This window comes from Puma concolor, chromosome D1 (assembly GCF_028749965.1).
Source record: "Puma concolor isolate L17-30 chromosome D1, mPumCon1.1.hap2, whole genome shotgun sequence".
NCBI classification, from domain to species: domain Eukaryota; kingdom Metazoa; phylum Chordata; class Mammalia; order Carnivora; family Felidae; genus Puma; species Puma concolor.
The window spans coordinates 18,476,596-18,498,762 of NC_141676.1; the positions used below are offsets into that span (position 1 = coordinate 18,476,596).

The 22,167-nt window shown below is 54.2% G+C and overlaps 1 protein-coding gene across 4 annotated transcripts in view; it reads right to left on the reverse strand.

Moving 5' to 3' along the window:
- The window catches only part of TSPAN18 (tetraspanin 18), a 184,641-nt gene that overhangs the window by 18,997 nt on the left and 143,477 nt on the right, over nucleotides 1-22,167 (reverse strand). For 3 of the 4 annotated variants that reach the window (XM_086677620.1, XM_086677622.1, XM_086677623.1), the window contains one exon: nucleotides 5,249-5,337. The gene's annotated coding sequence lies outside the window, so the exon portion shown is untranslated. The remainder of the gene's footprint in view (nucleotides 1-5,248; nucleotides 5,338-22,167) is intronic. The other variant, XM_086677621.1, reaches the window with a different exon arrangement.

The following is a 22,167-nucleotide window of genomic DNA, read 5'->3' on the forward strand; positions in this document are numbered from 1 at the left end:
TTTGTCCTTCCAAAGGCGCTCCAAGGGCTTTTCTTAGATTGGGTGAGAGGAAAAGGGAAACACAGGGTTCCTGGGGTCACCTGGCCAGTCTCTACCGCTGCGAATAATGACATTACTGAGCATTTAGTATGTGCAAAGCTCCACCCTAAGCACTGGACGTGTATGAACTCACAACAACGTACGAAACAAGTACGATCATCACCCTAATGATGGGAAACTGAGAGAGGGAAACTGAGAGCATAGAGAGGCTAGGTGACTTGCCTGAGATTGCAGCTAGTGAGTGGTGAAGCCAAGATTTGAACCCCGGCAGTCCAATTTGGATGGAGTGTGTGTGTGCATGTGCGTGGGAGGGGGGATGATTCTTCTTTACTTCACTGAGCTGTGGCCTGAGTTTATGCAGTGTCATCTGCCTCCCAAGCTGGAATCCGGTGACACCATCCACTCTATTCTGTGCATCTTTCAAGTGCCTCCAGCGTCAGTCCTACTCCTGGCCTCATCCTCTCTCAGTCAGATGCTGTCAGTCTTGGCCCCGGCTCCCTACCTCCAGCCACTCCCCTTCCAGCCAGTTGCCTCCAGAGGGACCTTTCCACAAGGCACATCTAGCCACACCACGCCCCTGCGAAGGACCTGGCCTCTCCAGGAGACCAGCCACCCCCTAACTACGGACTGCAAGGTCCTCCAAGGCTCCCAAGGCCACTTTTGGTTCTCCCTTGACTGCCCCGTCGCCAACAATCAAAGGAGCGTCCCCAAAGCTCACTTAGTGCCTCCACTCACGCCGATCTCTTCTGTTGGAACCGCTTTTCCACCTTGTCCCTTCCCGCTTAATCCCTGTTCATCTCTCAAGGCATCACCTCCTTTAGGAAGCCTTCCCTGATTCTCCCCATCCTGTCCCTGCTTTCGCAGGAGCTCCCATGGTCTCTGCTGACCTCCACCCCTGCCCCCACCATGCTGTGTGCCATCATGTCATCAGCCAATGTTCCTGTGAGCTCCCAGAGGCATGGGACAGCAGCCGTGCCCTCCTCCTGGGACACAGCAGGGATTGGTACATGGTTTGGACTGCATGAAAACCCGCCACAGAGCAAACGTTGATTAAACAGCACGTGCAGGAAGCTTGGTGCTGGGCTAAGGGCTTTGCGTGCGTGGGGTCGCTGTGTCCTCTCTACCCCCGATATTTAGAAAGAGGGGGCGTGAGGACTCACACAGCAGCGGGCTCCCAACTCCTGCACCTCCTTTCCTCTCTCTGCTGTGCCCTCTCCAGAGTGAGGACAGTCCCCATGTGACTTCTTTTGATGCCCCATTTGCTCGCCTTTCTCTCTAGATCTTCTTGAGGCCAGAAAGCCCAGAAGGCTGCTTAGCCAGCCTGCCTTCTGACCGGTCCATGCCAGTGCCTGCCAGCTGCCGAAGGTCTTGATCATCATCCTTGACTGTGGGTCGTTTTTGTCACTTCCATCATCCCTGCCTCCAGAGCAGTTCTCCAGGATGCCATCTCCAGGCCAACTCACCAGCCACGCCCCTCCTCCATCTCCAGCCGTCTAGAAGCAGCATCTAACCCGCATCTAAACATAGTGGCCTCTGGAGTCAAACACACCTGGGCTCCAGTCCTGGCTCTTCATCTTTCTACCTCTGTGTCTCTGGTAAGTGACCTACCCTCCGGGAGCCTCAGTTTCCTCATCTGCAAAAATGGGCATGTAGGACCTGCATCGTGGCATGTTGTGAGAGTTAAGTGAGAAGTCCCGTGAAAGGGCTCCCCACTGCACCTGGCCCGGGGCAGAGTGGACTGCTCTCACCATGACCACCCCAGCTCTGCAGCTGGACGTGACCACCGGGCCGCTGTTACTCCTGACCCCAGGATCCCCGGGACAATGACCTGAACCCTAGGCACTGCGGTCCAACCCCCTCTCCCTTCGGCACTAGGCTGACTCAACCCTGCACATGTGCTGAGACCCTGTGCTCTTTGAAAAGGGGCAAGGGGACAGAAAATAGTATTTGTTCAGCACTGACTCCTTGCCAGCCACATGCCACGTCCACGCGGTGGCTGCCCTGACTCAACAGCCCCGTGATGCGGGGAGCGCAAAGACGAGGGCACCGGGGCTCAGGGAAGTGAAGTGACCTGCCCGACATCCCAGAGCTTATACGCACGCCACTCAGCCCACTCCAGATCCTGTGTTCCGCCTGGTCCAGGGGCAGCTTTCAGATAGGGAGAGGGGCAGAAGGAGCCCTGGACTAGGAGTCCAGAGTCCCAATCTCCTGTTCTGCAAGTCACTTCCTTTCTCTGGCCTCAGCATCTTCCTCTGCGAAACGATGGAACAGGAGGTTGATGACTCATCAGTTCCCTCCGTCAGGCTTGAACTGGATGGGCCTTTGGAGGGCAGAAGGAGCGATCCCACTAAAATGCTGAAAGTCTGCAGGAGGCCAGGTTCCAGCAGCCCCTCCCTGGCCCACCCAGGCAACGCTGCTCTCCAGGGCGGGATCTGGCTTCGGCTGGCTCTGGCTTTTTAGCAATTAAGGGGCATAATAAATATGGCAGCTCATAAACAGACTACCTGTATTTATTACGTACGACATTTGGTACAGATCACGTCTACTGGGTAGCTTGCGGAGTGCAGGGCTCCCAAACAAATGCAATGAAGGGAGCGTGTCTCCTGGGAAGAGCCTCTGACAACCTTGAAGGTGAGGCAGGTAGGAAAATAGATGACGTGCGCCGGAGAGCAGACAGAGATACAGAGACCCAGGTCCAGGGCAGGGTATGTGGCCGGAGAGACGGCCTTGGTGCCTGACCAAGGATCAGAAGCCCGGCCCTGCCAGGCTTAGCGGGTGCCCCGGGGCAAGTTCCTAAACTGCATGCATCTAAATTCCCTCGTCTTTAAAATCAGTATAGGGGCGCCTGGGTGGCGCAGTCGGTTAAGCGTCCGACTTCAGCCAGGTCACGATCTCGCGGTCCGTGAGTTCGAGCCCCACGTCAGGCTCTGGGCTGATGGCTCGGAGCCTGGAGCCTGTTTCCGATTCCGTGTCTCCCTCTCTCTCTGCCCCTCCCCCGTTCATGCTCTGTCTCTCTCTGTCCCAAAAATAAATAAACATTTAAAAAAATAAATAAATAAATAAAATCAGTATAAACACAATGCTTCCCTCACAACACATGGAAAATGCTGAGTGCAGGATTCGACACATGGGGGCTAAGATAGCAGGGGCTGGTAACAGCTGGAGCAGCTCAAATTCTTAGCGTGTGCCAAGGACCACGCACAGTCTCAAGCCTCGGGAAGCTCCAGGACAGAGGTAATGCCATCTCCATTTATCAGGTGAGGGAGCTGAGGCTCAGACGGGTGCCATCACTCATCCAAGGTCACAAAGCGCACAAGCGCCCGAGCCAGGACGCGGACCCAGGTCCCTCTTTAATCTGGAGCCACAACTCTCCAACATCATTTCACACCTCCTGCGCCACCTCAGGTCCTACCGCTCAGGGCAATCAGCCTTTGGGGCCATCATCCGCCGCCAGGCTGAAGTCAAAAGGCCACTGCCTGCCAGCTCCACCTGCCACGAGGGGTTTCTGAATGTGGGACACACCTCCTTAGCCAACTGGCCGGACACGAGGGGCGGACCAGGGAGCCTCCAGTCCCCGCCCGGACCTGGCTGTTAGCTCCACTCACCCACAGAGCCTTTTGGAAGTTAAGCGCATCATAGCCCAGTTCCCTAACTTGCCTCAAAGGAGGGTGGGGCACATAGTTTCTAGAAGGGGGGGGGGGGCTGAGAAGAATCTTGAGCCTATGAAGTCCCAGGGCTTAACTGATGTTCAAAAGGCACTTATGAAGGAGACCGGGGGTCCCTCTGCTGAAGGGAAATGACGCACCCTCCCTGGGGCCAGGGCTGACAGGCCCACTGACGTTTCCCCATTCCACGGAGGGGACGGGGACCGGGAGGGCAGAGCACCAGTGTGGGTGGGGGCTGTGGGGTCAGACCGGGCTTGGTCCTTCCGCTTTCCAGCCTCATGGACCTCGGACACGTCGCGTAACTTCTCTGGGCCTTTGCGTTCACGTCGGCAAAATGGGGCCAGAAATGCTGACGTCGTCAAGAAACTGCGCGGCCTGAAGACTGAACGGTATTCTAGAGAGAGCTCTTTATGCCATGCCTGACGCTCCGTGGCTCTGCCCCTTATCTCCTCCCTGCTGCGCAGCCGCGAGGCGGCTCCTCTCGCTGACCCTCCCAGACGCCAATACACCGAGTTCTCAGGACACGGGAGGGTCCTGATGCGGAGGGTTTCTGAACGGGGAGAACGGTTCCCAAACTGGGTTCCCCGGGGCTAGCACTCTCTTAAAGCTATTTTCAGGGTTTCCATGAACACCTCAGGAATCACCCCTCACCCCGGGGCCGGCTCAGGGGTCTGCCCCCAGGGTGAGCATGGGTGGGGAGCCTGCTGCCCTGGATCTCAGGTCACGGTGGCGCCTGTCACGGTGCCCCCTCGCCTGGCCAGCTGAGGGCTCTGGGCTTACAGACAGGCGTGTTATCATTCAACACGACCCCCAGAGGCAACCGACTGTTTCCTGTGCGACGAAACCTGGTGTGTCAGACCTTTCCGACCGGTCGGAAACTTTGCTCCGAGACTCCCCCTTGTGTCACCACTGCTTTAGAATCTGGGGCTGGAATAATTTATGTCACCGGCATTTCCATAAAGAAGTGCTCGGTCATGGGGCGCCTGGGTGGCGCAGTCGGTTAAGCGTCCGACTTCAGCCAGGTCACGATCTCGCGGTCCGTGAGTTCGAGCCCCGCGTCGGGCTCTGGGCTGATGGCTCAGAGCCTGGAGCCTGTTTCCGATTCTGTGTCTCCCTCTCTCTCTCTGCCCCTCCCCTGTTCATGCTCTGTCTCTCTCTATCCCAAAAATAAATAAACGTTGAAAAAAAAAATTTAAAAAAAAAATAAATAAATGTTAAAAAATATATATATAAAGGCTTAGGCTTGTTTTGTTCACTGCCATATTCCTAGTATCCAGAGCTGGGCCTGGCCTGGCGCATAGTGGGGCCTCAATTAGTACGTCGGAAGGAATGAATAGAGGGAAAAAGAAAAGGCAGAGACCGGTACAGATCTGCAAATCAGAGAAGCAGACCAAGACGAGTCAGAAAGAGGGAAAGATGGAGAAAGACAGCGAGAAGTGACACAGGAAGAGACAGACTGAGGAAGAGCTGGAGGGGGGACAGACGGGGGCCAGTGTCGGGGGGACAGGGCAGAGGTGCCCACAGAGGGAGCATCAGGTACTGACTTGTCACCTGGGCAGGTCTTTCGGCGTCAGCAGGTCAGAGTCTCCGGTCAGAGGGGTTCTGGTGTGTTCTTTTATTGGCCCAGCTCGTCCTAGAAGAGAAAATATTCAATTACTATAGGAAGTCAATAAGCAGCAGCCGCGTTCAAGAAGCTGTTTATGAAAACCTGCCCTAAGGACGCACACAGGGCGAGCGCCTTGCTAATCCGGGCCCATCAGCGCTAATGAAAAGCTCTCGGCATCCGGGCCCACTCCAGCTGGGGAGGCCCGCACGGGGTGCCCGCCCTCTGCCCAGACGGCAGCTCCCGGGTCCCCACAGGAGCTGTATGGGGGACCACATCTTTAAGAGCCTTTCAGTTTCCGGCATGGGCTTCGTCTATGCGGATGTACTGCGTGTGGCTGATGAGCTGAGAGGAGGCAGTGGGTGTGGTGGCCCACACGCCTGGATGCCACACGGATGCCACCTGGGCACCTGCGGTGATGTCTCAGCAGAGACTGCCGGCAGGGCCCTGTTCATCAAACTCCCTCCCCAGAAATCCGAACTCCCGAGAGAGAAATCTGATGCCGGAAAGAGTACCTTAGCCTCACATAAGGATTTGCCAGAAGGCTCCTTTAGAGAGCCACATCCCAGCAGTGGAAACGAGGGTTTGGTTTCAGTAGCCAAATGGGCCCGGATGGAGGCTCGTGTTCTACCACACCTGTGGGCACCTCCCCGGCCGGGTCCTGCCCAAGGAGGATGCAGAAAAACGAGGCCGGGGAAGCTTGGGCCTCGGTGGGCGTTCTCGCGGGGAGGAAGGGGGAGATTCGGGGGGGGGGGTCTCAGGCGCCAGTTCAGATTCCATCCCGTTCATATGGGGTGGTGGTTGCAAGATTCCTCTCCATCCATCCGTGCACCTGCTCAGGAGACACGGATTGGCACCTACCACGTGCTGGGTGCCGTGTTAGGAAACGGGGTTGCAGGTAAGCTCACCCTCATCACGGGATGGCGTTAGGGAATGGAGAGACTGGTAAGCTCGCCCCTGTGTTCGGAGGAGGAGATCAGAGGACACAGAGAAAGGGATGACGATGGGGCTGGGGACCCGCAGGAAGGTGAGCTAACTGCCCATTGGCATAACTCCACTGGGGGCAGTAGGGAGGTTTCACGGGGAAAGGGTGGCGCGGGTGAGCAAGTCTTGAGGAAGTGTGGAGGTGAGGCTGGGCAGACGGAGGAAAGGCAAGAGGAGGGGCCTCCCTCCCGAGAGCCCCCTGGTGCCCCTGTTTGGCCTAAACACACACCCACGCGGCAGGCTCATCCACTGCCTGCCTCTGTGTCTGCCGCGAAGCTGTGGGCTACACGCTCACATGCATGAGCTCACTGGGTGCTCCCAACACCCGGAAGGAGCGATCACACCAGCATCGCCATTTGCCGAGAGGAAGCCAAGGCCTGGAGAAGAAACGGCTTGTCCAGCATCACACAGCTAGGAAGGGAGGGAGCCCGCATGCAGACCCAGGAGTCAGGATCGGACCCAGGGCTGGGAGAAAGTACTGTATCCGCCCACGTGTGAGAACACTGAAGCCTCATAGCAGCCGTGCTAAGAGGACTACTGGCCCATTTACAGAAGGAAACTGAGATGTACAGACGTAAGTGGCAAAGCTGAGCATCCTCCCGAGATCCCAGGAGATTCCAGGCAAGATGTCAGAAAAGCCGTGCGGGGGGGCCAGGGAGGGGAGGGGCAGAAGCCCAGCCCCATCTGGCCTAAACGGTGATGAATCCCCTGAAATCGGCCATGGGGGTGAGGGAAGGTTCTGTGTACTCTGCCCCCTAGCCGGCAGGACGCTACCAGCAGGGTGGACACAAGAGGGCTGGCAGGGGGCAGGGAGAAGCCCCCCAAGGCCAGGCAAGGTCCAAGAAGCTCTGGAACTTTGTGGAGGGATGGGTCACTGGGCAAGATAAAGCCAACGCAGGCTCCTTTCTAGAGCTAGGGTCTCTGCGGTCCTGGGGAGAGGGGCTATAATGCAGGCCTGGCCCTGGGGCTCAGGGACATGGGGGAGGAGTCAATCTTCCCCTCCCCTTGTTTCTCCCCTGCCCCAGACCAGCCCTGGTCCCCCACCATCACCATTCCTGCCCAGCCTCCCAGGCTGGCAGCTGCCCTGAGCTCATCTTCCTCTGGACACTGAGGCTGGGACGAGACCCCCGGCTGACACACAAGGCCCACCCAGCGACAAGGAGGAGGCACTGAACTCCGTTTGGCATCTCCCCACCTCTTCTCCACTGGATATCCCCACCCATCGTACGCCGGCTCCTGGGCTGAAACGGGCTTACCCCTCTTTCGAGTTCCAACCGCTCTGAACAACCTCCTGTCTTTGTCCTTCTTGCTCCCCCAGCCCCTGGCCTGGCTCCTGTTTTCGGACACAGCAACGAGCTGCATTAAGGGGAAGCTGGCAAAGGGCAGCCGAGGCGATGACTTCCACACGCACCCCATCGCTGCCGGGACGGCACCTGCCTTGGACAGCTCCCTTGAGACCTTCAGAAAGTCACTACCCTCGCTGAGACGCCAGGCTCTCCTCTGAAAACCGCGCTCCTCAAGTTTGAAGCCAAAGGTGGTTGTAAGAATTCATGATATGAAGTGCATGAAATTAATTGATAGGATTTGGAAACCTGCAAAGCGCTCTTCCCACGGGGGGCTGTTATTATCGGCAGCATCACATATTGGAAATAAGAGGATGCCCAAACCACATCCCCCAGTTATCAGTGGGGGTGGGCATGGGGGAGAACCATGGGCATATGGCTCGGTCAGGACGGATATAAACATCTCTCCCCTAAGTGGCCTCAAATTCAAAATAACTGCTACAATTTTGTGATGACCGACCTAACAATAACTAATATTGAGTGTTATCCATGTAGCAGGCTCTGTTCAGCATTTCTCCTGCATTTTCTTGTGTACCCCCATCTAGGGGGAGGCACCACTATGTTTCTTTTTTTTCTTTCTTTCTTTCTTTCTTTCTTTCTTTCTTTCTTTCTTTCTTTCTTTCTTTCTTTCTTTTTCTTTCTTTCTTTCTTTCCTTTTCTTCCTCCCTCCCTTTCTTCCTGCTTTTTCTTTCTTTCTTTCCTTCCTTTTCTTTCTTTCTTTCTTTCTTTCTTTCTTTCTTTCTTTCTTTTCTTTCCTCCTTTCTTTCTCTTTCCTTCCTTCCTTCCTTCCTCCCCTCCTCCTTCCTTCCTTCTCTTTCTTTCTTTCCTTCCTCCCTCCCTCCTTTCTTCTTTCTTTCTTTCTTTTCTTTCTTTCTTCCCTTTCTTTCTTTCCTTTTCTTCCTCCCTCCCTTTCTTCCTGCTTTTTCTTTCTTTCTTTTTCTTTCTTTCCTTCCTTTTCTTTCTTTCTTTCTTTCTTTCTTTCTTTCTTTCTTTCTTTCTTTCTTTCTTTCTTTCCTTTTCTTCCTCCCTCCCTTTCTTCCTGCTTTTTCTTTCTTTCTTTCCTTCCTTTTCTTTCTTTCTTTCTTTCTTTCTTTCTTTCTTTCTTTCTTTCTTTCTTTCTTTTCTTTCCTCCTTTCTTTCTCTTTCCTTCCTTCCTTCCTTCTCTTTCTTTCTTTCCTTCCTCCCTCCCTCCTTTCTTCTTTCTTTCTTTCTTTTCTTTCTTTCTTCCCTTTCTTTCTTTCCTTTTCTTCCTCCCTCCCTTTCTTCCTGCTTTTTCTTTCTTTCTTTTTCTTTCTTTCCTTCCTTTTCTTTCTTTCTTTCTTTCTTTCTTTCTTTCTTTCTTTCTTTCTTTCTTTCTTTCTTTCTTTCTTTCCTTTTCTTCCTCCCTCCCTTTCTTCCTGCTTTTTCTTTCTTTCTTTTTCTTTCTTTCCTTCCTTTTCTTTCTTTCTTTCTTTCTTTCTTTTTCTTTCTTTCTTTCTTTCTTTCTTTCTTTCTTTCTTTCTTTCTTTCTTCCCTCCTTTCTTTCTTTCTCTTTCCTTCCTTCCTTCCTTCCTTCCTCCCCTCCTCCTTCCTTCCTTCTCTTTCTTTCTTTCCTTCCTCCCTCCCTCCTTTCTTCTCTTTCTCTTTCCTCCTTTCTTCTTTCTTTCTCTTTCCTTCTTTCCTCCCTTCCTCCTTTCTTTCTTCCTTCCTTCCCTTTCTTTTTTTCTTTCCTTCCTCCCTCCCTCCTTTCTTTCTTTCTCTTTCCTCCTTTCTTACTTCTTTCTTTCTCTCTTTCCTTCCTTCCTCCCTTCCTCCTTTTATTCCTTCCTTCTCTCTTTCTTTGTTTTCTTTCTTTCGTTATTTCTTTCCTCCCCCTCCCTTCCTTTCTTTCTTTCTTTCTTTCTTTCCTTCCTCCTTCTTTCCTTCTCTTTCTTTCCCTCTTTCTTCCTCTCTTTCTTTCCTTCCTCCCTCCTTTCTTTCTTTTCTTTCTTTCTTTCTTTCTTTCTTTCTTTCTTTCTTTCTTTCTTTCAGAGAGAAAGAGGAGGAGGGGCAGAGAGACAGAAGGAGAGAGAGAGTCCCAAGCAGGCTCCACGCTGTCAGCACAGAGGCTCCATCTTGAACAGTGAGATCATGACCTGAGTCAAAACCAAGTGTCGGTTGCTTAACTGACTGAGCCACCCAGGTGCCCTGGTAGGTACCATTATTATCCCATTTTATATATGAGGAAGCTGAGACCCAGAATATAAATAACCGGCTTGAGTTTCTTCACATGGCTAGTAAGACATGGCCATGATTCAGGTCCAAGCTGGACTCCAAATCAGAGCTCCTGACAAGGTACCAGCCCATGGAGAGAACACCAGGAAGAGGAAGTTCTATGCCTTAGGCTCCAAAATTTCCAATCCAGGGCTGCTCTATCCTGAATCAGGCAACCAGGCAGACTCCCGGGGAGCCAGCTAGCACCCTCCCCTGTGCCAGCTGGAAGCCTCCTGGGGACGACCCAATCCTGCCATCTCTTGACAGATGGAGGCCCTGAGGCCCAGAGAGGGGCAGAGACGGGTGAGGTCACCCAGCGCCTCGGGGTTCTCCTGTGCAGGCCCCTGCCTGGGCCAGACAGCTTTATTAACCTTGTCCCTCCCACCGCCCCAGATGGCAGCTCAATTCCATCTGCACAGAGCGGGCGGGCCTGGGAGGGGCTCTCTGATTAAGAACAGCTCAGTTCATAAATCACTTTTACTTTCACTGCCCCCAGCCCCCGGGCATACTTTCTGGAGAGAGAGGAGGAGGCAGGTGGAACGGAGGGAAGCCCCACGGGAGGAGGCACAGGCGGGTCCGGGCTGGTGTAGAGCCGAGAAATGTCATCGTGCAAGCACCCCGGCCAGGTGAGGGCTCTGTGGTCCAGGGCGGAGCCTCAGGGTCCCCCGGGAGCCACCGCACCTCCAGCAGCCTGGCTTCCAACCAGCAGGGCTCTGCTGAGGGCTCACCTCCCGAGCCTCCCCGGCTCCTCACCCGTAAGATGGGGGTCCTCAGAGCCATGGCGACCATGTTGGGGGTGGGGGGTGGGCGGGGGAGGGGACTGCTGGAGCTGAAGCACTTTGGTGGCTGTACAACCAGTCCCTTCCTGCAGGCCGGGCCCCTGCCAGTGCCAGCCCTGGGCTGGGTCCAAGGCACAGACACCGGTGGCTCTCCTCCCTCCAGGACCCACTCAAATCTAGTGCCAACCAATAACCCCGCCCTCGGAGAGGCGTGTTCACAGCCGCACCAAGTGCTCTGGGCGGGGAGCACAGGGCAGCGGTGATGCGCTGTGTCATTTGTTCACCTACAGCGATCTCACCTGACCCACACACACCCCATCACGAAAAGCCCTGCAAAACAGACAACCCTGCCGTCAGTCCCCTTTCACGGACGGGCAAACTGAGGCTCCAAGGGGCCTCAGGAAGGTCCCAGAGCCAGAACCGGCACCACGTCTGCCCGACTCTAAGACCCGTGTTTGTTTTCCTTCATCAGGACGTGGGGCAGAGGCTTGTCAGGATAATGACGATTCTTGCCATCAGGTTCAAAGCCGAGGGGGGAGGATTTATTTGCTCGCTGGCTGGGCCTGCTGGGCCTCCTCCCAAGACAGACGGTCTCATAAACAAGCAATTGGCCCGCAATCCTGGCGTGCCTGGTGATGGCACGGACGTGGGGACATGGACACAGCTGAGCGGGGGATAAAATCTAATTAGGCTCCTGGGGGCGGCACCGCGAAGGTTAACCAGGCCGAGCCTGCCATGGATGCAGAGGGATTCTATATAACAGCCTTCCCTGCCCCCAGACTCACTGAATCTGTAAATGCCGAGGGGACGGAGCGTCTGATCTGCACCGTCTGGGAAGGCCCCGTCTCCAGGGTGTGAGTCGAACCAGCTCTGGTCTGGACGCCTGGTCCCTGCCACAACCCCTTCCTCTGTCCCGGACCTCCCGCGGGGCTGTTTCCATCAGAGACCCTTCACAGACCGAAGTGCCTCAGTAAGCGTTACCTCCAAATCCCTCTTTTCACATTGGATGCTGAAGCCCAGAGCAGGGCAGGGTCTTGCCCAAAGTCACACAGCACAGCTGGAGGAGGCAGGAGCTCCCGATTTTAAGCTCTTCCCCCACGCGGGCAGCCTCCTAAGACCGACATGTTAACTTATTTTGGCTTCGGAAAGGATGGGGCACACACTACCTCCTGAACCCTCCCAACCCCCCGGGAGATGGGCACTCCTGCTCTACAAAAGAGGAAACTGAGGCTTAGAGAGATGAAATCGCTGGCCCAAAGTCACACGGTAGGTTGGAGGAATCGTTAGGACAAAGCAAGATTCCTTGTCCTTCTGCGCAGGCTGGCTTCCAGAGGTGTGGCCCTGGGAGCTTTGGGCTGCGGCCACCCAGAGTGACCCTTGCCACAATGCATGCCTCCCATTCCTTCCATGGGCCCCGGCTGGACTGAAGGTGCTCACCCCAGACCCAGGCCTACGGCCCCATCCTCCCGCCTTTGCCCGGAGACCACCTGTTTGCAAAGGCCTCCGGGGACACAGGCTCTGTACTCTCCCACAGGGACTTTCATTTGCCACCGTCAAGGTGCTGAAGGCAAGGCAACCAATTTGAACTTGGGCATGAGCAGAGAGAAGTGGCTACTCTGTATCAGGCCCAGGATTTGGCCTCAGGACACCAGAGTCCAAAGGCTGGGAGGGAGTAGGGCAGGGCAGAGTGAGGACACCGGCCCTCCCCCCAGAGCTCCCGTGTCCTCAGGTCCCTCTGAGCCCCCGGCAAAGTTTCTCTGACAGCCAGCCACTGGCAGTGATCCAGTGATCCAGTGATCCAGGCAAAGGTAGGCGTATGAGGAGGAAAGGAGAGGGTAAGACTTTCCGAGCCAACAAGGAGGTTCCCGGTCCTTGGGCTGCATGCACAACCTTCCGGGTTGTGGCAGGGATACTCAGGTTCTAGGAGATGGTGTGGCTACCAAGGGGATGAGGAAGAAAGCCAGCCTTCCAGCGGTGAGCAGACAGGAGATTTTAACTCTCTGGAAACCTCCTGCCTTTGGAGAGAGCCTGGGGCTGGGGTGGGGGTGGGGGCAGCATCTTTTCTGCCTCCCTTGGAGGTCGGAGATGAAAACTGAATCCAGGAGAGGATGAGCCCCGGTGTCCCCTTGTCAGGAGCGGGCGCTCTGGGTCCTTCGCCACCCACCCCAGCCCTGAGTCACCTTCCAGGACCAGAGAGACCAGGAGGGGCCTGCAGGTCTGGGGTCCTCCCATTGGGCTCACTTCTTGAGGGGCACCCACAGGACAGTGTTGGGGGAAGAACCCATCCTTAGGGTTTTTTTTCTTTTTTTTAGTTTATTTATTTTGAGAGAGAGAAAGAGAGAGAGAGAGAGAGAACGAGTGAGGGAGGGGCAGAGAGAGAGAGAGAGAGAGAGAGAGAGAGAATCCCAAGCAGGCTCCACACCACCAGCAGAGAGCCTAATGTGGGGCTCGAACTCACGAACCTTGAGATCATGACCGGAACTGAAATCAAGAGTCAGACACTTAACCGACTGGGTCACCCAGGCGCCCCACCATCCTTATGGTTTTCTAGCACATCTGTGCCATCGGGAGAGGGAGGGCTCTACACAAAGGAGGTCACCCCCATCTAATAGCCAAAGACACTAGCATCCAGGGGAAGAGGTCCCCCCAAGGGCACACAGCACAGTCAGGGCTGCATGACATCATCCAGACCCCCAGCCTGGGTGCTCCCTGCCACACTGGGGGGCAGCCTGGGCATATGCTGGGGGTGGCCTCAAAACCCCACCTGGGGAAAGCCTACGGGAAGGGTGAATGTGGAGATGGCAGGAGCCACACGACACTGCCTCCATGACTGGAAGGGACAGCGAAGTGGAGCACTGGATGTGTCCTATGAACGTACCGTTGTTGTTGGACCTTTCCCCCCAGACATAAGGCCTCAGTGGCCGGAGCTGTGTCTCCCACTTCCCTTGAGTCCTTTCAGGGGACAAGAGGATACTGGATGGAACACTGTCGACATAATAACTGCTCCTGCTTCACATGCACCAGAGACCATGCTGAGCACTGTTCCAACATCATGTACGATGGGGGAACTATTCCTGAATTACACCAAGGCTCAGAAAAAGTGAGTGAGCTTCCCACAGTGGCCCGGCTGGCAAGGGGCAGAACCGGCTTCAGACCCCAGAAGGCACAGTGCTAAGTGCTAGGGCATCTTCTGTTTGACTACACAAGGCAGAGCGAGTGGCAAAGAGAAGGAACCGGCAGGCAAGAGTCCTGGGTTCAAGTCCAGAAAACTCTGCACAGCCTGCCCTCTCTCTAACCCTGGTATCCTTCCTGTTTCCCAAGGCCACTGCATCTCTAAGCCAAGTGGGGGGGCGTGAGCCCTCATCCCTCCCTTCCCACATTTCATCGCCCCTCAGGGCTGGGAGCTGCAAGAGACCCTTTGAAAGACTTGGAAATCGATCCCAAAATATGCAGGGCTGTTGCTGGGGCAACCTGGCTTGCCACGCTGCCAGATTTAAATATTTAATGGCTTCTCGGGTATTAAGGGGGCCTGGGAACCGGGCGGGAAAGGGCACAGGTCTGAGCTGGGGTGAAGGGGTGGGGGAACCCTGGCAACTCCTGTCAGAGAAGCCCCCCTACGCCTCCCCCCCTCCCCCCTCCCGTGCAGAGAAGGGTGCTGAGGGCTCCTGGCTCTGTAGCTGTCTTTAGTGTCCGACAGGATAGGGCAGATTGTGGCTGGGACCCAAGTAGTGGGTGAGACCCAGAATTCCACTGCTGGGGTGAAGAGGGTAGGTGCCGGAGTGGGGGTTCTCTTTTGCAGGTGGACAAGAGAAACTGACTTTTTTTGCATACTATGCGGTTGGCACTGTGTAAAGTCCTTGCCTTCTCTCCTTTGAGCCTCACTGTAATCCTAGGGGGCAGCCTGTTATTATTCCCAATACAGCTGAGACAGCTGGGATCAGAAAGACGCAGTGACTTGCCCAAGGCCACACAGCTATTAAGTGGCGGACTTGAACCCAAGGCCGTGGGCTCCAAAGCCACTGCTTTCTTCTGCTACATCTACCAGAAGCCAGGCCAGAAACAGTAACAGCTCTCATGTATGAAGCCCATTCTATGGGCCAGGCACTGTGCTAAGGGCTTTACATCTTCTTTTTTTTAATTATTTTTTTAATGTTTATTTATTTTTGAGAGAGAGAGAGAGAGAGAGAGAGAGAGAGAGAGAGAGAGAGAAAATGAGTGGGGGAGGGGCAGAGAGAGAGGGAGACACAGAATCTGAAGCAGGCTCCAGGCTCTGAGCTGTCAGCACAGAGCCCGACGCGGGTCTCAAACCCACAGACCACAAGATCATGACCTGAACTGAAGCTGGATGCTCAACCGACTGAGCCACGCAGGTGCCCCAGGGCTTTACATCTTCTAGCTCACTTAACCCTTCCAACGGCACTGGAAGGCCGGCACTGTTACCCCCATTTTGCAGATGTGACAACTGAGGCCCCAAGAGGGGAAGTAAGTAAGACACCAGGACCACAGGTAAGCAAGCAGAGGAGCCCGGATTCAGGCCTCCACAATCCACTCCGGAGCTGATACTCTTCATCCAGGTCTCCTTACCCCGCATTTAGAAGGGTGTGTAACAAAAACAACAAATTAGTTCGTTAAGATCAAACTTAAGATCTTTTTACCCTGGTGCTCTGTCCACACCCTCCAAAGCTGGCTAGGATGGCAAGAGGAAATTCTCCCAACAACTTAGTGATAAAGATGAGTCAGCTTGAGGTCTGCCTCCACTGGCTTGCTCTACACACAAGACACATGTACACAAACCCACACAGACAGCAAACGCAGACAGAGGCACGCACACATACACTCACGCACAGACACGTGCACACAAATGTACTGACATATACAGACACACACACACATACACACTCATAGATATGGCCACTGGTCACTTTCCTGCCTAATTGAATTAGCCATAGTGTCATGAAAAAGACATCCAAAGTCATCTGGCCCACACCTCTGCCCACGTCAAGAATACTGGAAAGGGGCAAACCAATTTGATCTTCCTCTTAAAGTTCTTCAGTAAGGAGGCTAAATAAACCCCGCCATTTCATTCTGATGTCTCCTCAAGTAGGGAAGTTCCTCCTGGCATCTCAGCAAATTCCATCCTGCTTTACATTAACCACAACACAATTCTTTCCATTAATACCCTGCTTTACAGCTCCCTTCTGTTTTCACACTCTTGCTTAATCCCCACAACCATCCAGCCAGGCAGGCAGGGCAGAGATGATTTGAATTTATCAGGAGTAGGGCCCAGAGTCGTCAAGGAGCTTGCCTGGGACGACACAGCTACTGTTTAAGGCGGGCTTCCCACCTAGGTGTTGTGCCTTCTATTTGGCTGCCGATTTGACCCTTGTTTCAAGGAGGCCAGGCTGCTATCAATGTCCTGTCAATTTCACTGTGCTCCTCTCTGCATTGAGATAAGCTCAGCCTGTGTTCAGTGAGGGGACTTCTCTGGCCCTGGCTCACCTCCCTGCTGTCTACATGATGCCTGGTATAGCATGGAGGGGAGGTCCCTCAAAGCTGGGTTACCCCAAAACCCCACACCCTGAGATGTGCTGGGGCAGATGGGTGAGGCTTACCCCTCCTCACCCACCAGGGTGGGATCCCTGAACTACCCCTCCCCTCTCCACCGCCCCCCTCGCCGCCCCCAGGGCCCAGGAACTGTTGCTGGAGCAGAAACCATGCCTGCCTCCTCCCCGCCAACCTCCTGTCTTTGGGGGTCACTGCCCAAGTTACATTTGCTTGGTAATAAATATTAGAGGCACTGGGTCTTCCCAGGGCAACTGCAACTGATTCCAGTCACCTGGCCCGAATTAAAGAGGCCACAACCCCTTCCCATAAGAGGAATGACTACAGGTATTTGCAGCTCAAGTTCTGGAGGGCCAAGAAAAGACAGAGCTCCTGCCTGACTGAGAAAAGCCTGTGAGGAAATGAATCAAAGGAAAATCTGGGGCAGGGCCTGAGCAGACAGGCAGGAGTCAGAGAGCCCTGTTTTCTTCCCTCCCCATAAAAAAATCAACCCAGCGGCTCCTAGGAGCCCTAAAGAAAGATGCGGGTCAGGGGTGGGGGAGGGAAAGGGCTGGGCTAGAGTGGAGACAGGTAGGGGGGTGGGGGAGGTGCTCAGACAAAGGGGAATGAAGACATAGTCCATCCCTCCACAGAAGCCTGGCCACCAATTCCCACCAAACATCATGATTTCCAGGCCAGAAAAGGTGCTGGCAGTCCTGGCCGGAAGCCTTGGGGATGAGCAAGTATTCAATCTTAGAGCGTGCCAGGAGAAAATTTCTACTTCCTCCTGACAGTATGGTAATCATAAAAAAACAAAACGTCAGGTCCTGGTTTCTCCATCTGTGCAATGGGACAGAAGTCCCCACCTTGCCCTTCCCATGAGCTGGTGCTGGGCAGGATGGGAGGAACCAAGGGAAGGATCTGCCAGGTGCTCACCTAGAGCGGAGGTGGCTACTTTTCCCTTAGAGGGCCAGGCAGTAAATATTTTAGGCTTTGCAGACCTATTGTGTCTGTCACAATGATTCAACCCTGCTTTGTTCGAGAAAGCAGCCACAGAGAGCATGGAAAGGAATGGACATGGCTGTGGGCCAATACAAGTTTATTTACAAAAAAAAAAAAAAAAAAAAAAAAGACCAGGCAGGATTTGGCTCACCAACTGTGGTTTGCGGAGCCCTGACTGACCCTAAGGAATATTTAGGGACTCACCTTGGGTTAAAGCTGCAGATTACAAGTCGATGTGGTTCCCCTGTGGCTCAGGGGGCAGAGAATGGGAGAGAGAACAGAACCAGGTCCCAGAGAACTGGCTTCTAGCCCTGGGTGCAGGCTGTGCAGCCCCTGCCAACTCCCAGCACCTCTCTGAGCCTCAGCAGCTTCTCTGTGCCCGCAAGGACAAAGACGGAAGCACCTCCCCAGGTTATCGAGAGGGTCTGAGGAGCCCCGTGGGGGGTGGTGGGCAGTGCCCTCCGCAATTAGCAAAGCCCGGCTGGGAGACTAACTTCACTGCAGCAGGCAGGGCTCCGGCTGTGGCCCTGGCAGCGGGTGAGGCCCACTTAAGAGTTCCGAGTGGGGCATGCAAGGGTCTGAACAGCACTGGGGGGAGCTTTCCAGCAGGAGGCGCTGAAGGAGCTGGAGCTGGTCCCCCTCTGATACCACGGCCGGACCCTACTGCAACTCATTTAATTTTTGCAATAAGCTATGAAGCGGGCACGATTAGTATGGGGAAATGGAGGCACAGAGATGTGAAGTAACTTGCCCAGAGCTGCACAGCTACTAGGCCGGCATTTAGAACCCAAGCAGTTAGTTCCAGCATCTGGGCTCAGAGGGTGTCTAAAAGGTCTCAGAGCTAGTGGGGCAGACCATGGAATTCTCCAGAATTAAGAAATACACCAGAAAAGAGGGTATGGCATGGGGGGGGGGGGTGGCGGGGGGGAGGCTTGGGAACTAGTCTTTGCTTTGCCAACAGCCAACAGCATGACCTTGAACAAGTTTCTTGTCCTCCTTGGGCTGCTCTGGGGAGGCAGCATGGGGAGTGGCCAAACGCATCAGAGTGACCATCTCTCCCGCTCACTACCTGTGTGGCTTCGGCTTCTCTGAGCCTCTGTGTACCTTGTCATCTTGTGTATGTGAACATCGAAGAGACCACTCTGCCCAAGACACGGGAAAGCATTCAAGAAGCTGGAGCTGCACCATCATCCATTCGGAAGCCATACCTTTTGCTCATCCATCCCGGGCCCTGAGCCAGGCTCACGGCTCCCACTGCCAACACTGAGCAAACCTCCAGGTGTCCTCGGTTCCATTTCTGGGTGGAAAGGATTCAGGTATTGTCCTTTCAGGAATGGAAATGGTGGTCTGAATATTTGACGAGCAGACGCCATCCTTTAAACGTGTAAACACAGCTCAATCTGTAGCCTCCAGAGCTAACAAATGCCCAGGGAATAAAGAAGTCAGGGCTCCAGAAGGCTCAATGAAACAAGAACTCTGGGGGCAAAGGAAGGTGGGTCTCACCCCGGCGGGCACTGGATCACAAGGTGCATGGAGTGTACCTGAGTTTGGCAGTGAAGGCCACGCACCCACTCGAGGACACTGGAATTGCCCCGCAGAGCACAGACAGGAGAGGTGCCAGCCACCCATGTGTCCCCTGCGAGGCCGGGGTGACAATACTCAGAAAAGGGCTATGGGAAAGGGCTTCGGGCCTGGCTCAAGTCAAAGGCACACTGGCACCTTTTTTGCAATTCCTGAGACGTAAGGATAAAAGGTATTGTCTTTAGTCCGGTGATCAGGGTTCAGATTGCAACTTTATGGCCAGCCTGTGCCTCTCCATCCTCCATCTTAGAGTCTTGTCTCTGCCACTGTCTGCTCTCTCTCCCGTCTAGAAGTGACCTCATGTGCACGCGCGCACACACACACACACACACACACACACACACAGCCCATTTCCTGGGGAGGCGGAAGGCTACCTGCTTACGTCAGCTGAAACGCTTCTTTGAAAGCACACCTCGCTGGGGGCCTGGACATAAATCCCTTAGCCCAGCCCTGGAACTGTGACCCCCAGCAGGCGGTGGCCGCAGTTAATTTAGAGGCTCCGCATGTGTGAGCCCTTCTACAAAGCTGGCTTGCCCAAGGCAACCTCAGGTCTGCCCGGGCCCTGCTGGGAGGAGGGGGTCCTGGGGCGCCTCCTTGCTGGGAAAAGGAAGAACCTGGCAGGTGTTTCATTTCCCCCTGGCTGCCCGGTAATTATGAAAGGAAGACTCAGCCAGTTCATGGGGCAGTGACCACATGGGGATTGGGGGTGGGGGGGACACAGAGCAGGCTTTAGAAGGAGGCTGTCCTAGGCTCCAGCGTGACCTTGAGCAAGTCACTTCGTGTCTGAGCCACCAGGCCCTGACCACGTGTGTAGAGCTGGGTCACGTCCAGGGGGACGCACGCAGCAGGGCTATGCTGTAGCTATCACGTGTGTTGGGGGAATGACTCTGAACTTTGCTTGAGGCCATTAACCTCCCCCATCCTCCCCACCACCAGGTGCTTCCTTCCTTGGTGTAATTCTGAATAGCAAATGCTGTTGGAGAAGAGACTCCGTGGGAAACAGTCTTACGTGAGGCATCATATCAGACTTTCTAGGGTAGATAGATGTTCCAGTAAGAGACAAACCCCAAAGAGAACCTGGATCCCGTTATGTGAGTGAGCAGGGGCGAGAGGGGTGGGGCCGAACCACCTCCTCGCTGTGTACCGTGGGGCCGCAGCGCCTCCCCAGTGATGGGTAATCGGGGTGATGCAACGTGGGTGCACCCAGAACCAGGCTCGGCATATAGCGGGGGCTCCGGGAAGGTCCACTCGCATTGCTGGGCTCCAGGCGGCCGGAAATGTCTGCCTGTTCACATGTACCCCAGTGAAGCCTTCCACAACCTTCTGGGTTCCCAGACCACGAAACTAGGACAAAGCCCTTCAACGGTGAGAGAGCCTTACAGGATTACAGCTGACCTGTGTGAACTGGAAATCCCCAGGCTTTTTTCTTTTCCACCCTTCTCTCTGCTACTTTTCAATGACCTCACACCATTTTAAGGTCATGTCTCTCTCTGAAACATGGATTTAGGGATCCTTGGCCCAATTTCACCAGTGATGCTCACAGAAATCTTTCTTCCCAGGTCGCCCTGTCCTGGTCATGCGGTTACAGATGACCGGCTACTCCCAGAGGGGACTGGCCCTCCCCGGCAGTGGCAAGGGTTCAAGTTCATCCCCAAGAACGGTAGGCTGCTTCTCCCTCTACCGCCCATCTTTTTCCCAGCTTCTCCCCCATCAGCGAGGCTCGGCTGACTGGGCCAGGATGGAGGGGGAGGCGGTCAGCTGTTGTCCAGTCAGAGGAGACACAGAGCTAGGTGACAAGCCATCCCTTACCAATAGTAGAGAGCCTGGGCCTGAGGCTGCCACTCGTCCCTTGCCCAGAGACAACTTGACCCAGAGTCAAGAGCTGTGGCTGAAGGAATCCTCTACCCCCTTGTTTACTTATTCCCGTCAACATTTTTTTTTTTTTTTTAAATTTTTTTTTTTTTCAGCGTTTATTTTTTTTATTTTTGGGACAGAGAGAGACAGAGCATGAACGGGGGAGGGGCAGAGAGAGAGGGAGACACAGAATCGGAAACAGGCTCCAGGCTCCGAGCCATCCGCCCAGAGCCTGACGCGGGGCTCGAACTCACGGACCGCGAGATCGTGACCTGGCTGAAGTCGGACGCTTAACCGACTGCGCCACCCAGGCGCCCCTCCCGTCAACATTTATAAGCCCCCTCCCCCATCACTGAGCTCATCTCCACCCACCCTCCTTCTCCCTCAACCCACTACAGCCATACTGGTCTCTTCCACACGGCAAGCACATTCCTACCTCAGGGCCTTTGCACCTACTGGTCCTTCTGCCTGGGACTCTCTTTTCCACATGGCATAATCCCTCATTTCATTCAGGTCTCCGATCAGATTCCTTAGGACGTCCATCGCTGACCACTCCCACCCCCACCTCCCCACCAGCCTAAAATAGTCTCTCCCTCTAGTCACTATCCGACCCTTTGTTGTTGACGCTTATCTCCAACAATGTTTTCTTCCTGTTATTTATCTTCTCTCCCCTTCCTCTGAATGCGGGGGGCGGGGGGGGGGGGGCAGTGACTTTGTTCTGCCTGGTTCATTGCTGAATCCCAATGTCCGGTACAGCACCTGCCACAGTGTGAGTTCTCAGTGGATATTTGGGGAAGGAAGGAAAGAAGGGAGAGAAGAATGAATCTCTGTGTGGGCCTCTTATAAATTTCTGATTTAACCCTTGTTAAAATCTATCGAAAGATGAAGCACCAGCTATAATTTGTGGGACCCAGTAAAAATGAGGAATCTCTTATTCAAAAGTGAAGAATTTCAAGACGGTGGGGCACCTGGGTGGCTCAGTTGGTTAAGCATCCAACTCTTGATTTCGGCTCAGGTCATGATCTTGAGGTTCATGAGTTCAAGCCCCACATCAGGCTCTGCACTCTCAGTGCAGAGTCTGCTTCAGATCCTTTGTCTCCCTCTCTCTCTCTGCCCCTCCCTCACACGCTCTCTCATAAAAATTAAAAAAAAATTTTTTTCAAGATGGCAACAGCAGAGCATTAAGCCAAGTGTGGGGTCTTTTTAAGTATAGCCCCTTCCCCCAGCAACTGCCCAGATTGCATACTGTGACCCTGGCCTTGGGGATGTGTTATTACCATTGCCACTGTGCCATTCAGAGATAAGAGGATCACAATGGTGTAGGGTTTGTCCAACATCACACAGCATTATGCTACGGCTTAGGACCTCACACAAACTCCTGCTTCTCTGTTCTTGCATTGGCTGCAGAAGAAATCTTATTATCCACACACACCTGGAAATCTGGGGACCCAGCCCAGAGAAGAAAGTGAGAGAGCAAAATTGCCTAGAAATCTGTTACCTCACAGGTTCATGATATATATATATCATATACATATATATGTCAT